Source organism: Equus przewalskii, chromosome 4 (assembly GCF_037783145.1).
Source record: "Equus przewalskii isolate Varuska chromosome 4, EquPr2, whole genome shotgun sequence".
Taxonomy (NCBI): domain Eukaryota; kingdom Metazoa; phylum Chordata; class Mammalia; order Perissodactyla; family Equidae; genus Equus; species Equus przewalskii.
The window spans coordinates 83,551,737-83,562,316 of record NC_091834.1 but is presented as its reverse complement, the minus strand read 5'-3'; positions in this window follow the sequence as shown (position 1 = coordinate 83,562,316).

Genomic DNA, 10,580 nt, shown 5'->3' with positions numbered 1-10,580 from the left:
TTCAGTGATTATAACCTACCTATATATTATTTCAAAAGTTGATATGCTACTCAAGCTGTAATGTAAAGGGGAAAAACCTGTAATAAATATATACGCCAATATGTAAAGGTTTATGCATGATTCTGTTAGAAGTCATAACGAAATCTAATCAGAAGCTTGTATTCAACACAGTAGTTCCGAAAAAGGATCCGTAAAGGTGTATTGGATTGGCTGCTCAAAAACAGTAAAACTCCATTATAGACTGCTAAGTGGGGTCCCAATAGGCAGTCGGGGTGGGGCGGCGTTACTGTGAAGTTAGTAAAATGCCTGGGTTTAGCCTGCTCAGCCAAGGGGCTTGGCAGGTGCACACCCGATCCACTGGAGTCCCGGCTGCGATGTGGCGCCGCCTGGTGGCAGTTATCGGCTCTGTTTATATAGGCACGTGAAAGAATCCGGGTCTTGGCGTGAGCCGGCCCCTTGGTTTAGCAACTAGACTGGCCGGAGACTGCAACCAAAGGTCTCAGTGATGACGGGAATGGGCAGGGTGGAGACTGATGCCTGTGAGAACAGGCCTGGAGGCCACTGCCCTACTGCCCTCTGGCCTTGGATAATCACAAGCTGCCCAAAGCTCATGCTGACCTGTTTTGGGCTTTACTTTTCTCATCCGAGGAGTATAGTCCGTAATAACAGCTATCCCACACAATTATGAGAATTAGGTTAGATTGTAGATGTGGAGACACTTTTATAAAAATGCAAAGCATTTACAAATGGAATAGCCTGAGTATGCATGTGTGACAGTCTCGTACTACTAGTTGTAATGTTCTTGCCTCTAGACATGGCCTTTGAATGGCGGTGAGGGGAGGGATGGAAGTGATGGAAATTCCTTTCCTTCTTTGTGCAAGCCAATGTGCTTAATGGGAGGTTTTAGGGGTTATAAAACCAATTTAGAAGAAACTATGAGTATTTCTTTGTATGGATACATGGTGTGTTTCCAGTTACTATTGCAACTAACATCCAAAACAATGTTTTGTTTGGACACAATTAAAAATTTTGGTGATATTTTAATTTTAAAAATCCCTATCCCCAATGGGGAAATTGATTTATCCTAAGTCAGGCAGGAAACAGAGACAGAGTGAACACCAGAACTGCCCACTCTCAGAATATCTCTAGATTGTTGTATTTCTGGTCGTTTCCATTCAAGTTATAGTTCCTGTAAGTGGCCTTGGCCTTAATAATTCTAATTTTCATTTTAAATGCTCATTTTATGAAGCTTTACCACTCTCAGTGGTTGTTTCCCTCTTTTGAAACCATAGTCTTGGATTTCTCAAGATTGATCTCTTATGGGCTTTTTGTTGTGTTTTTTTCAAAGCATGATAAAAAAGACTCTATTTTGGTGGGGGGACTATCACAATAGGTGTTGGGACCAGTGCGATGGGACTTTGCCGTGGGGGAGAGAGATTGGACTCAACATTGAATACAGCCTGGGTGAGTGGGGCTGTACAGCCATGGAGCAGGGTGGGCGTCAGCAGATGGAAAATTACTGAGGAAACATCAGGGGTCAGGGGATTCTGGCTAAACTGACCTAAAAGGATTCTTGCTGAAAATGAGACCGTTGTCTTTTGTTGTTTTCTAAATCAGTGGCCTGTGGTTCTGAGAGTTCCTTAGGGAATCCCTTGGTAACCCCAGGGTACAGGTCAGGACCGCTCATTTCTACATGGTCAGTGTCCCCAGCCCTCTGCTTCCCCTTCCTGCTGTCCCATCAGCACAACTGGAGTCTTCATTGACCAGCTGTTGATTATTTTTCTCAAGACATACAAGGGCATTTGGGAAGCTTTAATCTCATTTTCATCACACATTTTAAGTGGGTCCATCTTGGCATTATTCCTTGAGGACATTTTCTCTTTTCTCTGAATCCCATTTCAGAGACTTTAAGATGCATTCTTATATTATTTTTGCAAATGTCATGTCCTGGTGGGCTCTAGTTGACTCTGGATAACAATGTTTTGCTCATTTTCTCTTTTAAATAATGTATTTATTGGCCCTTAAAAGCTTTACCAGTCCCTTATGTGGTGGTATTTTCATCTAAGAAATAGTCTCTGGGAAATCAATTTCAGTGATACATCCATTCAGCAAAGGCCGTAGTTTATTCCCTTGTTTGGGGGGAGGAACAATGTGGGGCAGCCAGAGCTAGCTATGGCAGAAATGGATTTATTTAACAACACATAATTGGGTGTCCTGTAGGAAGCAGGCACTGGAGGATACACAGACAAATAAGACACCTGTGGCTGCCGTGTTTGCTTACACAGCACCCACTTTTCTGGGAACAGTATCACACCAATTAGACTTCATGGTTGTAAGAACAGGAAGTGGCAAGCCAACCTACACCAAAGGGAATTTATTGGAAGACTACCTGGGGGGGGGGGGGGTGGTCTTGACACAACTGAAAGTTAAAGGAATCAGGCTGGGGGGATTTCTGGTTCTTGGTAGGAACCAAAAGAGGTGCAATAAGCTGGATGGAAGCTTGGCTGTCACACAGCCAGAACTGCCTGGTCGGGATGCTGCCCACACTGCCACAGCTTCACAGGGATGAGTGACACCCCTGCTCAAGATTTAAATTCAGGAGGGAGCATCCAGTTAGCCAAGTCCATACCATGGACCTGAAGGGTTAGGGGATGGAATGGTTACTGGATCTAGGAAAGAGGACATTGACTAGAAGAGGCTGCCATGAGAGGAGCAGCTTTTCTTCTGTTACGGGAAACAGCTAACCTTCCGTGACTACAAGAGAGGCAATAACTGTCTTGACTCCATTCTCCTCTCTCTCTCTGATCTTCTGCTTGGACCTCCCACTGGCCAAACCTACCTGGAAACCAGAGGGCCTTTGATATAGCCTCTACGGATCAGCTTGAAGAAGAGGCAGGAACCGAAGGAGTTCTGGGGCACAGAGAGGGTGGCAAAGGGAGAATGGATTTGGGGGGGAAAAGGAAGATAACTGGCACAGGTAGGCACAGGGTCCAAACTAGGATTCCTGGGACACTGAATGTTAGATGGAAAAATACAAGGACAGAGAACACGGTGGAGACTTATTTGTGCCAGTGACCGTGTCCCAAACAGACCATAAGTTAAATCCAAGTCGTACATCCTTGGTGCTGCCCTGGGCCTGTCCTTTCCAAGCCTGTTTCTTCAACTGTCTCCGATTCTGTGAGCCATCCTCAAATGAACAGGAAGGTACGGAACCCAAGCTCTTTCTGCCTAAGAGTCATTCCTGTCGCTTGCAACTGAAGAACTCTGATACAGAAATTGGGACTAGAGAGTGGATGGTAGGGAGTTTATTATCCTAACAAGATGGAATAGAATGCAGCAAGATTCCACTAATATTCTTGGGTGGGAACTCAACTGTCAATGGTTCACAGCTAATTAAATTATCGTGTGTTAATAACTAGGACCATCTGGCTACAGAGGGTATCTGGGGAATAGGTGGCCACTGCCTTAGGACAGTATAAGGGTAAGAAGAATTGCAGGACTGGGGTAGGATGGGAGCTTCTGATGATACCGAATAACTTGAAGAGAACAAAAAATGAAGAGAAAAAACTCAGATTTGGTTCTTTGGATTGTTGAATTACGCAGGCTGTTGAAGTCACAGCTTCAATTGAAAAGTGAGGCACAGCGAAACAGAGGGAAACTCTAAATGGAACAGAGACAGCTGAGGAGCCTCGGAAGACCCAAACCCTAAATCCTTCTGAAAACTCCCCACTGCCATCTCTTGTGAGAGGAAGCCTTCCCCTCTTGCAGGAGGATACTAAAAATTCCCCTCAGTGTTAGTAGGCTAGTAACGAGAACTCACTTCCATGATGCCTGGGGGGTGTGGGTAGATCAGTGTAGGAAACAAGGCAGGGAAGAGAAAGTATTTACCCAGGAAAATATTTTGTAGAAATCGGACAATTTATACAGTATCTGTAAAGTCTGGGAATATTTATTAGGATAAATTTTAAGGCACGCCATCAAGGAGGAAGAACATAATTTTAGGTCTGATTTTACTGATATGGGGGCTCTTACCAGAGATTACGTAATGACCGTGCTATTTCTCACAGCTCTGTATGTTTCCAATAGTTCGCTGTGTTGGCTAAAGTGAACCTGGATTCAACCTGGTTCACATTCAAGAACAATGAGAGGCCAGAAATTCCTTGCTGGGATGTAGAAAAGGAATTCAAAGGCTTTGGGAGACAAGGAGGCTAACTTGGATCTATCACGTTCCTGTTGCCATCCTCGCCCAACTCTGTCCTCTGAGAAGACCCTGAATGCCTGCACATCTTCAATGTTTTGAGAAAGCACTAGAATGTTTAATAGGCTCTCTCCAAGCCAGTAAATGGGCTTCGTGATCTCAGTGGAGAAGAGGACTCTGGGGAAGAGTCAAGGAGCTTCTGCACAGTCAAGCTAGGTAATCAGAGCCGAGAATGCTTTAACCTTTCGAAAAGTGTGTCTGCAGTGAATTAATCAAGGGTGCCTTGGGGACATTTTTCATGCCTTCTGACTGCTTGCGCATTGTGAAGTTTACCTCCTCTAGGAGGAAGCCTGACCTTACTTCCCAGCCTCCTTTTCAGCTGAGGTGCATCCTGTAACCCAAGCAGACATACCTGCATGAGACATTGACTTTGGAGCAAGCAACATAAGGAAGATGGCACTGCGTGGAGTCTCGTTTTCCTGGGTCAGGTGGCAGTAGAAGTGTCTGAGTTGAGAAGACAGTGACGGCAGACTCCTGGCCCAGGGTCACGAGTGGGAGCTGTGCAAGGGCAGTTGCAATAGTCGGAGAGTGGGGTTTTTGTTGGAGGAGTCCTGCAGTGTGGTTGGGCTATTGGTCCTTCTCCTGGTTGTGTAAGACTTTAAGTCATTTTTCTCTTCCCTTTCTGGAGAGTGTGTCAGCTACTGGATAGCCTTTAAAACGTTCGTTCTATGCTTGAATTAGTTAGAGTTGTTTTTTGTTGTTTTGGGTTTTTTTTGAGGAAGATTAGCTCTGAGCTAACATTTGCCACCAATCCTCGTCTTTTTTTTTCCTTTTTGCTGAGGGAGATGGCCCTGAGCTAACATCTATGCCCATCTTCCTCTATTTTATATGTGGGACGCCTGCCACAGCATGGCTTGATAAGCGGTACATAGGTCCACGCCCAGGATCCAAACCGGTGAACCCTGGGCCACTGAAGCGGAGTGTGTGAACTTAACTGCTGCACCACTGGGCCGGCCCCTAGATTTGGTTGTTGACAACCAAAAACTCAGGACTGATTTAGGGTCTCTAGGAATAGAATTGATAGGCAATGACTAAGGTCATTTGTATCATCAAAAGAATGCCAGCTCTGATGATAAGGTTAGAGAACCACGGCTGCTCACCACTTTTCAGTCCTCAGGTAATGCTCAGACCCAAAGCTCCTCAAGTGAAGGGAAGGCCGGGACCCTTAACCAAGGACCCAATAAACACTGTGGAGCACCTTCTAGGAACCATTGTCTTAGGCATCCCCAGAGACCTTAGGCCATTTACAGTGATAACGTGTCCTCATAAAAGGGAAATACATGAACTTTCAGGGACCATGGGCTATTGACTCTGAGTTAACACCAATAGGGGGTTAACCCAGAATGCTACTGTGTAGTCTGCCAGTCAGAATGGAATCCCTCAGACACAGTGTTGAACGAAAAAACTGTTTCAAAGGAACACACAAAGTATAGCACCATCTGTTTAAACACTTCGTCCCTATGCTGAAACATGCATGTGTGCAAAACAACCTACAAACCACTCGAAGACAGATAGATAGATAGATACATAGATAGATAGATAGATAGATAGATAGATAGATAGATAGATAGATAGATATAGATAGATAGATATAGATAGATAGATAGATATAGATAGATAGACAGACAGATAGATAGATAGATAGATATAGATAGATAGATAGATATAGATGGATAGAGATACAGATATATAGATAGCTATAGAGATACAGATAGAGAAACATGATATATTCAGAGAGAGATAGATATAGGTATATAATTTTTTAAAACATGGAAATTATAAACAGCAAATTCAGCATAATAATCATTCCTGGGTTTGAGGAATTGCAGACTCAACCAAGGAGGGTGACAGAGAGTCCTCAGCTGGACTGCCAGTATTTCTTTTCACAAACTGCATAGTGAGATACAAGTGTCTCCTGCATAATTTTTACTTTAAGTTTTAAATTATTTTCATCAAAATTTTACATGAACATAGTTTATAAAGTCAAGCAGTTCTCAAGGCTTATTATCAAAAATAGCAGCCGCTTGTCCATACACTCTTCATCCTCATGTTCATTTCTCAGAAATAACTTCTTTAAACTTTTTTAGATATTTCTTTGAACAGTTATCTTCAAATCTCTCAATGACACACTTATATTGCTATTTCTTGATTTTTCAGTTTTGGGTATTAACTATTGATTTCCAGTTATGGAAGATGATGATCTAATCTTCATCTCCCTCCTCTCCCACCCATTCCCGCCCTCCCCCGCCAACAACTGTCCTTCATCCATCCTCCAAATATAGTTCTTGTTATCTTTGATTAAATCTATATTCCATGTTTAAGTATTATGAATAATCATAAAGTATATACTTGACATATTCTTTTTTGTACAACTTTTCCTCTTGGAGTTAATAATTTGTCACCTTTTTGTTTGCTTGGTTTTGTATACCTATTCCTAATACACCCCTAAATTCTGCCATATGTGTAACTCTAAACATATGAGGCATCCCACCAATTTGACCTTTGTGAAGATGTATTTAGCAGAGTCCCCTCTTTGCTCCAATAAGCCCTGACTGCTATGCTGTCATTGTGGGCTCTCCCTTCAGCATCCTGCATGTCTCTTCACTTCTTTGCTCATTGAACCCATCTCTTTTCTGGGTCCATGTTTTCCTCTTTCTGAGTTTACTTCATTTTAACAGAGTACGTCCTTCAGGAGTTTGCTAAGAAAGAGTTGTACGAAAAAATTTCATAACTAGCATGTCTGAAGTTTGGAGATTTTAATACCGAAGGGTGGAAACAATTCCACCAGGGCCAACAAAAATCATTCCACTGAATGAAAACCGAGCCTGATGCTGCCATTTTGGGCTCCTCTTGCCATTAGGGGAACATAGTGCTTATGTATAAAAGGGGGTTCTGGAGCTGTTAGGAGTGGACTGACTCTTACTGAAGGCAAAAAGAGTTGCTTCTACAAGGTGGGGGCAAGGAGGAGTAGGAATGGAACCCAGATAATCCCTGAGATGCCTCTTTATAGCACCTGCTTAGTTAACAGAAGAGCACATGACTCTACACGTGCAAGACCATCAGTCCTTGGGTTTTCCAGGAATGAAGGTTTGTGGTCTCCCTACCAGGATAAGAACCCCAACCAGCTGAGGCGCTGGTCAGAGCAAAGAGTATATGGAATGGGTTGTAGAGGAAGGGAGTCATAAACACTAGCTACTGCCTTGTCACCAAGATTCAGAAACAAGAACTAAAACTCCCACTCACATTTCTTTCTTTGCAGTAATATATACAATTTAAATTACTCCTTCTCTCATTTTTGTACATAAGGTATCTTTGTGGCTATTCAATTAACCATTTGGTCTAGAAGCTCTGGAATATGAAGGCAAGGGATCAACAAACCAGGGGACAAATGGACAGGCCCAGTGAACCCAGATTTGGAAATGGATGCAGTAACTGAGGAAGTTTCATGTTTTCTCTGTAAAGAGATCTTTTCCCCCAAAATAGAGGTATAATGTTAGTAGGAGATTACTTTTAATAGTGAAAAAAGTTGTAGAATAAGAGTGTATGTGGGTTTGGACAGTGTCAGAGAACCCAGGTCTCATGAAGGATGGCAAGGAGAAACAATTCTCCAAAGAAAATGACTGAGCAAGCCAGCAGAGTGACTTACCACAATCCCAAAGGAGCTCAAAGCAGACAATGAGTTGCAGCGGGTCAAAGCAAGACAGTTCGTTACTAACACAGCAAACAGCAGGAGCATCAGCATCGTGATACCAGCAGCCCTGACCCCAAGTCCCTCAGGGCAACACAATGGGCCCAGATGAGGGCCATGCACACAGTGGATGCATACAGCTAAGGAAGCCAGGGCTGAGGGCTCAACAAACTGTAACCAAACAGTAACTAAACCAGCACCCTCTCCCCGAGAGCATGTGGTCGTAAGGTAGTCATGCAGTAGTCACCTTGACCTACTTAATTGCCTATGTGACTAGCTATAGAAACAGCTCCAGGTCAGAGGACAATCAGGCCTTGAAATCTGACATACTTAGCAAGGACGTGCAGAGGTGCCTGAGGCCCATGGCAGAGTGCCTCTTCCAACAGAGAACAAAGAGTCAGCCTGTGACAGACATTTGTTATCAGCCACCAGACATTCATTCCCCATGTTGTTGTTTTGTAATACCCCTCCATTTCCTTTGCTGAAACAACCCAGCCTGCTGCAGGGTTTGATGAGATGGTCAATTAGCCACTCCTACCTGAATCCCCAGAGCTGTTCTAAGACTGGCTCTTCAGCTGTCCCTTTGATCCTGTGAGCAAACCCCTATCCTTCCAATCAATTCTTTTTGATTTAAATTAGAGCTTTTCTTACTGGATTGGCCATCAAAGAACTCTAACTAATATAAAATGGTATCTATTCTCAAAGTGTTCATAGTCCCATGGAGGAGATAGACACGTAAACAAATAAGTACAATGATGTGAGAAATGCTATAATACAGGCATGCAGGGTACCGCGGTAGCATGGAAGAACTCCATCAGTAAGGGCAAGTATCATGAAAACAATAGTAGAAAATACAAGGAAAGTTATTTGGGTAAAGTGAAGGATATGCGACATCCTTGCAGTATTTAAATACATGTGCATTACAGAAACCACCAGAACTTGGGTATGGTGGGAATCTGAGCTTTAAGGGGAGCAGTGGCCAGTGAAGAAGCTGGAGAAATAGGCTTGGTTATTTATATCAAAGAGTTTGGTTTTATCAAAGGGAAGCTATAGTCAGATTTATGTTTCAGAAAGACTGCTCTATTAGAGGTATGGAAAGAAAATGCATTGGGAAGAAATCAGAGAGCCACCAAGAGTACAGACTTTGGAGTTAGACAGACTGGGTTCAGTTCCCAGCTCTGCTACTTACTACCTCAATGACCTTAAGCAAGTTCTTGAATCTCTCTATGGCTCAGGTTCATCATCTGGAAAATGTGATAATAAGAATATCTACCTCCCAATGAGTTGTGTGGATTAAGCAACCTTTATAAAGTCTGAGCATAGTGCTTGGCACATAAAAGTGTCCAATCAAGTCAGCTATTATTGTTATAATGATGACGGAGTCTGGGAGACCAATTGAGGTTATCACAATAGTCTAAAGAGAGTTGATGGAAGCTTAAACCAAGACAATAGAAGTGGAGGTGGAGATCTCTTAAATGTTTTAAACACACCTTATTAGTAGAATGATTTACCATTCATACAGGGAAACTTTTGAGAGTGGAATGGGTACATTTTAATAATGACACTAGGACAACAGGCATAACTTGGGAAGTATGGTCACCCTTCACATTAGCCTCTTCTAAGTTCAGCTTCTAGATGTCTCTCACCAGCAACAATAATGCTCACCATATTTGATTGTGACATGGGGAAAGGAAATTTGTTTTGTTAGTATTTTTATTGGAGGCAGGAGGAAACCCACGAACATTAGGTGTCCTCTCAGCTTAGATATCTTTTCTGACCCAATAGGATTTACTGCTCAGCCCAACTGCGCATGTACAAGGGGAGGGTAGTTATATTCTTTCTCCCTCCATCAATATATTTCCTACAGTGTGAAAACACGTCCTTCCAGCCTTTATTTGCAGACCAAGTAGCTCAAACATCATGGCAACCTTAATGGCCTTTCTGTGTCTCCAAAATAGGGTTCGGTATCCCTCCCATACCTTTCCTAAAGGCATGTAACTGTCCATCTGTCTTGTTCTCTCTAATATACCCAGCATTGAGCACAGTGTCTGGCACCTAGCAGGAGCTCAATAAATACTTATTGAATGTTGTGGTAGTATCCTCCAAGTAAATATTCCCCACTTGTCCGGAGGTTGGCCAAAGCTCCTGCCCCATCCCTGATACACACAGACACTGCGCTTCCAGTTTGCTTTCATTAGGTCCTGAGTAGGAAGAGTCAATTAGGACTTTCATTGATGGGTGGTCACCATCTTCCTTACCAGAAGCCATGTCTTCCTTAGCAACCAAAGTTTGCATGGCCCAGGGTGAGTCTTTATAGCTTTACCCTAACACAGGCAGTGGGGCGATAAAGACTCAATTTCTTGCACGAGGTAAGCGGGCAACACAAAGGTGTCTTCCAGTTGGTCACTAGCATTCTCAGGATTTCTTTCACTTTGGGCTTGTAGCAGCCCAGCCCGGTCCCCCACCCTCCCCCTCTGAAAGAGGAAGCTGGATTTCTCCCTAGGCCCTTTCCTCTGGACTAGCTTTCTTGGCTGCTTTAGGGTTTCAATTGAGCAGAGACAGAACGTTTTTCCCACTTATTTTCACAAGGAGTGATCTGCTGCTCCTAATCATTCCTTGCCCAGCCTGGAGCCC